Genomic DNA, 8,643 nt, shown 5'->3' with positions numbered 1-8,643 from the left:
GTCTCACCTGAAGCAGTATGGGGGGATGCTGGAACCAAGTTTCCGCACCCTTGAGATGTCTGAGATATAGATTTAGTCTAATTAGATCTGTTTTCGCACAGGTCGCTTCGCGCACTGTTCTAACCTTCAATACCTTGGCGATCTCTTATAATCGTCTTTTGCGCAACCTTAACCAGGAGCTGAGATGCTTTCGCGTAGCTATGGCAGCGACCTGTGCTATTTCCCCAAACTACACCGCATATCTTACTTATCTTCTTAACATACCTTACTTATCTTCGCGTAAATAGTTATTCTAACTTGCGTTCGCTTACTCAACACGGTTATACACATTCACGCATCATATAAGCATTAAAAGTGCAATTTATATCCAATGTAATAGATGCATAAAACAGGAAATAAATACACATAAATGGTAGGAAACTTCTCTTTATTATTACTTCCAACAGTTACAGACTCGACTTGCCCTGCACACTCAGCTGCACGGGTCCGCACACTCAGCTATAGACTACTAGGCCTCTACGCACTCAGCTACAGAGCCTTCTCCTACTCTACGACCCAAAACTAGACTTTACTCCACGGATACAACTCAATTCTTCATCTTCGACTATGCTTAGATTAGATGTCTTAACTACTTAGAACCTCGCTCTGTTTATACAATCCAGCCGACATTACAATAACAAAATTAAGGGCGGACAACCCTATGACTCTTTTACAAACTACGCACTCCGCGCCCACAAAATGCAGAGTCTTTACATCGAAATTACAATCTTTGACCAAAATATGGGCTCTAAGCCCCAAAACTTCCCTTGGGGGATCCCGCACCCAACAGCCTCAGTGATCCAAAATTAGCCTACAATCCTATAGAACTTAGTATCTAAGGTCCTCAAGAGGATGGGGTCCAATACCAAACCTTTAGCTTCTTCCCAAACTCTATTCACATGACAGATCACTACATTTGTTGGGTTGTGTTATATTCTTTCCGCGACTAGCCTCCTTAGTTAACCGGGGGGTTAGATGGGGGTCAGAGCCCCTCCTTCGTTGTGTCGATTACGCAACGGGGGGTGGTAGCGCCCCCTATCCAGGGGGTTTGAGGGGGGGTGGGTAGCCCCCCTCGACAGCGGGGAAATTTTTTTTGGACCCTATATTAGGTGGGGTGAACCTACCTATGGCTTTGTGCATGGTTTTCACACATGGTTTTGGGCAAAATGGTTTTTGGTCCATGGTATTGGATGCTTTGGCATGTATATATATGTATTGTAACATTGAAAGGAACATAATGAAAAATCAATTTGGTCGTCTAGGTTTTGGGATCTAAGGGAAAATCTCTGTGTATATGTGTTTTATGTGTTATGCTCTCACATTGCTTATTTTCTACGTTTTAGAATTTGTATGCAGGTAATTTCTGTATGGGGTTAAAACATACAACATTTGAGCACAATACTTCAAATTGGTAACATACAAGCCTTCCTCCCCATGATTGTCGATTTGAAGCAATGGTGTACCAAATCCAAGTATTCTTTTGTAGCTTGGTTTCCACCTTCAAATGAGCCCACAATTAGTTTGATTAAAAACAAAACATAAACACAAATGCAATGTAACTAGGTGAGAAACAAAACATGAGACATATAGGAGACAATGAAGAAAACTACAACTCAAGGGAATGGGAAACAAATCCTCTTTATTAGTTGTTGTAGAAAGATACAATAGTTGATTTCAGAGACATGTAACGGAGTTTTGGTGATAAATGGTGCTCTTAAAATATCCAAAGGGATTTTCCCTTCCTTTTGTTGACGGTGTTGGATACCACCAACATGCAAGGGATCTCCATGATGTGAGGTCCCAAATAGACCTCACACCATTTGGTGTAGGAGTCCCATCCGTCTGTATGGTCAGACCACCATTGCAAAGGTTTTAGAGATACGCCTTGGTTAAAACACACACACATACACAAGATATCGCAAACACTTCTTTGGGGCAGAAAGTATGTAAGTTTTGTGTGACACCAAACGTAGAATGCACAGGAAACTTCTACGGTTGGTAAAGGGAAACAAATGTCTAGTTAGGGAAGTAATAGTACTATCCTAAGGGAGACCCGGGAGTGAAAAGAAAGGATTTTTTTACTTACCTACAAATTAGTTCACAAGATAAACAACAATCATGAAAACATAATAGCACTCATTCAACAATATCCTTATCTAAGCAACAAAATAGTTCATTAGTCTTAGTATGTAATTTCGCCAACATATACCTCAAACATAAAAATAATAGTCTTACTACATTCACGATACATGCATGAAGAAGTGTTGGCTCAAGGAGCTTCTAATTATGAATGAAAGATTCCAAGTACATTGTTACATAGGTGAAACACTAGATCTAGTAATGAAACATGAAGCCATGAATTGCTTCTCCAAATAATGATCTATCTCCTATGTGACACAAGAGAATCCAAGGCAAGATTCTAAGAATCCCTGCCCTTTACTTGATTTATGAGGAGTTATTTATAACAAATGACAATGAATTTTGAGTTTCCTCATGACTCTTCAACTTTTGTGACCTATGGGCTTCCATACAACCTTTCATTCTATACATGACCCTTTACATTCCACGTGTCTTTTCATATTCCACATGTGTCTCTTGGACTTTATTGCATAACATTTATTACAACAAACAAAATACATATAAGACAATGGCTATAAGAGACAAAACTGCTAATAGGACAAATATGTTTTCAAAAACACAAGTTAGTTGCTTCTTCATTCTGCTCATTTGTAATGTATGTATGTCATGCTCTAAATTTTATAGCAATGACTTTGATCCGAACCAAAAAGTCCACTGCAAATTGCATCTTCACCTCCAATGCTTCTGTAAATATAGATTTGGAGATTAATTGTACACTATTCCATAGCCATGACAACTTCATGTGAGCTTTAGCTGGTGTGATGGAATATTGTATAATAATGTATTTAGTGATCTCCAAGCCTTGTTTTGTCGATGTCTGCTTGATTTTCTCAATGTACTGCCTCACTTCCTGAAAGATGATTTCCCTGCCTCTTACCTCTCCAATTGATCCCACTAGAGGCATCCTGTGTTTTTTGCTAGAGACTCTAAGCCATTATGCAATAGATTATAGGAAGCAATAGTGTTATTCGATTGTTCTCTAAGATAGATATTGTTGGGTCCCTATAATACTAGTGATTACCCCATTACTATTGTAGGTGTACCCCTTATTAATATTTTGTGCCCCTATTGTCCCCATATTGTTATTATTGTGCCCCATAGAATCCCTCTATTGTTATTTTTGTGGCTTTATATTATTATTGTTAGGTCGGCTGGGTTATATTGTGACTCCTTAGACTCCTATATATAGAAAGGAGTTTTTTTCATTTGAATCATCCAAGAATTGTTCATTTATGTAATGTAAAGGAGGTTTCCCCCTCGAAGAGGCTGAATTTTAAGGCGTTGATCTATCTTTTCTATCTTTTTCTTGAGCTGGTTTCATAACATTTGGTATCAGAGCTTTGGATTCTAGGGTTTCGTTGCTCCAAACAGGTCATCGTGGAATTTTCACTATAACTTTTTTCTGTGACGTTTCAGAAGCTAAAAAAAACCCATTTGAGAAGACATCGCGGTGAAGCTCAGGTCCGAATTTCAAAGTTTTTCACGCTATATTTGCGGAGATATGATCTGAGGAAGTTGGTCTTTTTGCAAACTCCTGAATTACATTCCAAACAGGTGACCTGGGGAAAATCATCATAACTTTCTCTCTGAGCATCGGATTGAAATTTTGTAAGAAGGTACAGAAAGAGGACAGACTTTAGTTTCTTGTATATATTTTCCAGAGCCAAAGGTCAAAACAGGGACACGTGGCACATCATACAAGTTCGCTCTACTGAATTAGTCTATAATCAGGTCACTGTGGGAGATTTGGCATAACTCTTCATTGGAGAATCCAATTGGGGTCAGACTGGTGGCATTGGAAAGAGGACATAGAGGGCTACCACAGGTCACAATTTCATAATTGGATGATCCGAAATTACAGAGATACATCAGAGGCAATATCGAGCTCCTACAAAGTGAAAAAAGGTGTGTAGATTTTTTAAATTTTTGCTTAAGCTTGGTTTGAAAAATTATTTTGAAGGAATTAAAAGGGCATAGTAGAGCATTATTATCGGTAACTGATGCCCCAAGGAAAGAAAATGCAAACACCTAGTAAGCAATTTGAAAGCTCTAGCATGACTCATGAAGAAGAGGAAGAAATGCTACATGATATATCAAAATTACAAGACCAAGTGCAACAAATTTCACTCTCACAAAAGCTAACAGAAGCTAAGATAAATGGAGTGGAATCTAAGATAAAGGGCGTGGAAGCCAATATTGACGATTTGAAGATAGATTTGAAGGCAGATTTGACAAATTTTCTATAAGAAATACTTACTAATGGTGAAAGGGGAGGAAAGGAAACTCATGATGCAACCAAAGGAAATGTTAATCATGATTTCATAGACTCTAATGTTGGATCGAAGACGCACCATATTCCAAAAATCGATATGAGGAAGTTTGATGGCAAGGATCCCGCAACATGGATATTACAGATGGAGCAATTTTTCGATCTAATGTGCAAAACACACAAAAGGTACGTATTGCAACTTTATATTTGGAACCAAATCAGTTTGTATGGTATCAATGGCTTTGCTCTCATAAACAATTTATCACTTGGGAAATTTTTACGGAAGAATTGATAGCACATTATGAGGATACAAAAAGCAACACTTTTTTTAGCCAATTGATAAGTCTCAAACAAAAGGGTTCAATAATGGAGCACATTGAGGAGTTCCAAAAATTGAACATAAGGGTAAAAAATATTCCAGAGGAGCATAGGATTGATGTGTTCATAGGTTCTTTAAAGGATAATATCCAACATGATGTTCGCCTTTGGGAACCTGATTCATTAGAGAAGGCATTCAGGTTAGCAAGAAAAATGGAAAGCAAAATTATGGCAACCAGGAAGCATACCACTCACAACTATAAAGAGGAAGTGTTGTTGCCGCTAGTATTCCACAACCTATAAGGTTGTCACCACAACAACTGGAAAAAAAAGAAAAAGAAAAAGGGCTTTGTTACAGTTGTGATAGAAAATACACTAAAGGTCATAAGTGTGCTGAGAAAATATTATTCTACATAGATTGCGAAGAGGAAGAAGAAAAGGAGCAAGAAAGGTCAAAAGAAGAGGATATACTCCAGGAACAAAGCCTAGATGAAGAACAAATGAATCCAACCATATCTTGTAATGCATTGGCGAGAATTACCACTCCTCAAACCATCAAGATAGAAGGACAAATCAAGAAGAAAAAGGTAATAGTGTTGATTGATTCAGGAAGTACCCACAATTTTATTCATTGTAAGGTAGCAAAAGAATTGAATTGCTTCTTATATCCAGCACCAGAGTGTCAAGTGATGGTTGCAAATGGAGGAACAATAAATTGCTCTGGAAAGTGCCATAATATCAAGCTATCCATGGGAGAATATGTATTGACTAGCCCAATGCTTTCCATTCCAATGGGAGGTGTTGATGTTGTACTAGGAGTCCAATGGCTACAATCCTTGGGTACAATAGCTTTTAATTTTCAAGAACTTTTCATGAAATTTTCTGTGGAAGGAAAGGAAGTTGAATTAAGGGGTATTGCAGGGAAACCAGGAAAGATAATCAGCTCTAACGGTATGACAAAGCTTCTAAAAAAGGAACAAAAGGTGTAATTGCACAATTATGTTCGCTAGATGTTTCCACATTGGAATCATCTATTTCTCCAGATCTCCAAAAAGTCTTGGACAATCATTCCAAGGTATTTGAGACTCCCAAAGGTCTCCCACCTATTCGTGATCATGATCATGCTATTCATCTGATTCCAGGAAGTGTTCCTCCAAACATCAGGCCGTACAGATATCCCTATGCCCAAAAGAGTGAAATTGAACGTATGGTTGCAGAAATGCTAGAGGCTGGTATAATTCAACCGAGTCAAAGTTCTTTCTCTGCTCCAGTAGTATTGGTGCACAAGAAGGATGGATCATGGCGCATGTGTCCGGATTATAGGGAGCTCAACAAGCTCACTATTAAAGATAAGTTTCCCATTCCTGTCATTGATGAATTACTGGATGAATTGCATGGATCAATTTACTTCACCAAGTTGGATCTTCGTTCAGGATATCATCAAATCAGAATGAAGACTGAAGACATTCCGAAAACAGCATTTAGAACTCATGAGGGTCATTATGAATTTTTGGTCATGCCTTTTGGCCTTACCAATGCACCTTCAACATTTCAAGGTTTGATGAATTCAATTTTCAAACCATTCCTTAGAAAATTTGTGTTAGTATTTTTTGATGATATACTAATCTACAGCAAGTCTTGGAAGGATCATGTTGAACATGTTGACAGGGTGCTACAACTATTGGAGGAGAAACAATTATATGCAAAAAGATCCAAATGTTTCTTTGGAGTACAAGAGGTGGAATATTTGGGTCATATTGTATCTCATGAAGGAGTTAAGGTAGACCCTAGCAAAATTAAAGCCATTAAGGAATGGAAAATCCCCACATCCATAAAGCATCTGCGAGGATTTCTCGGGTTGACAGGGTATTATCGCAAGTTTGTTAAGAATTATGGGAGAATAGCAGCACCTCTAACAACATTATTGAAGAAAGATGCATTTTCATGGACTCCGGAAGCAACAAAGGCCTTCGAACATCTTAAAGAGGCAATGTGCCAAGCACCGGTCTTAGCTACACCGGACTTCACAAAAACCTTTATTGTGGAATGTGATGCTTCAGGAAATGGAATTGGTGTTGTTTTAATGCAAGATGAAAGACCCATTGCTTTTGAAAGTCGTCCAATCAAGGGAAAGTTTTTACACAAAGCTATTTATGAGAAGGAAATGTTGGCAATACTCCATGCACTTAAGAAATGGCGACCCTACCTAATGGGAAGACACTTCAAGGTAAAAACGGATCATGATAGCCTTAAATACTTTTTAGAACAAAGATTATCCTCTGAAGAGCAACAAAAGTGGGTCACAAAGATGTTGGGTTATGACTTTGAAATCATCTACAAAAAAGGGAAGCAAAATGTGGTGGCAGATGCACTCTCAAGAAAGGATGAGGATGTGGAAGCATTGTTGTGTGCCATTTCTATTATCCAACCAGATTGGATAAACGAAGCAAGGGAGGAATGGAAGAATGACGAAGAAGTGTGGGCACTTATTCGAAAGTTACAACAAGATTCCAGTACTTCTGATACATTTAGCTGGAAAAATGATTCGTTATGGTACAAAGATCGCTTATACCTCTGTAAGAATTCCCAGCTAAAACAAAAGATTCTTATGGAATTGCACACTTCTCCCTTAGGAGGGCACTCAGGATTTTTAAAAACTTACCACAGGGTTAAGAAGGAATTTTTTTGGGATGGCCTTAAATCAGATATTCAAAAGTTTGTGGCGGAATGTTTGGTTTGCCAACAAAATAAAGTTGAAACAATTAAGACACCGGGTCTATTACAACCTTTATCCATTCCAAGCCAACGTTGGGAGGAGGTTTCAATGGATTTTATCACAGGTTTACCCAAGTCTGAGGGAAAGAGTGTCATCATGGTGGTAGTTGACAGACTTACCAAGTATGCACACTTTTGTGCATTATCACATCCATTTAAAGCCAGTACAGTTTCTACTGCATTTATGGAAACAATTCAAAAGCTACATGGAAACCCAAAGATTATTGTAAGTGACAGAGATCCCATTTTCACTGGAAATTTTTGGACATAATTATTTTCTTGTCTTGGTACTCAGTTAGCTCATAGCTCATCTTATCATCCTCAATCTGATGGGCAAACTGAGATAGTAAACAAATGTTTGGAAGGATATCTTCGTTGCTTTGTATCTGATAAACAGACACAATGGGTCAAATGGTTGCCTCTGGCTGAATGGTGGTATAACACTTCCTTCCATACAGCAACAAAAATGACCCCATTTATGGCACTTTATGGGTATCAACCACCATCCATCACATCATATTTAAGAGAAAATTCTAAGGTTCAAGCAGTGGAACATCACATCGAACATCAACAACAAGTCCTCCAACTCTTAAAGGATAACCTCGTGTTGGCACAGAATAGAATGAAACAACAGGCAGATCAACATCGCAGCGAAAGAAGTTTTGATGTAGGTGATTGGGTATTCCTACGGCTACAACCATATAAGCAAATGTCCCTCAAGCAAGCTAAGAAGGATAATAAATTATCACCAAAGTATTATGGTCCGTACAAGGTGTTGCAAAAGATTGGTACTATGGCATACAAATTGGAGCTTCCTGCAGCTTCTCGATTGCACCCAGTTTTCCATGTTTCATGTTTAAAGAAGGTTATAGGCGACAAGCTCCCAGTTCAAACAATATTGCCAGAACTTGACGAGGAAGGAAAAATTATATTGGAACCAGAAGCAGTCACAGAAACAAGAACTCGACAGCTACGAAATCGATCAATTTCAGAGTATCTTATCAAGTGGAAGAACTTATCTGCTGAAGATTCCACATGGGAGGATGAGAATTTTATACAGAAGCATCCAGAACTACTCAAGCGTTGAGGAAAACACTTTTTTG

This window comes from Pinus tabuliformis, chromosome 7 (genome assembly GCF_031772625.1).
Source record: "Pinus tabuliformis cultivar Carrire ecotype Pingquan chromosome 7, CPIR1, whole genome shotgun sequence".
Taxonomy (NCBI): domain Eukaryota; kingdom Viridiplantae; phylum Streptophyta; class Pinopsida; order Pinales; family Pinaceae; genus Pinus; species Pinus tabuliformis.
The sequence above is the reverse complement of the archived record's forward strand: the minus strand, read 5'-3'. Positions refer to the sequence as shown.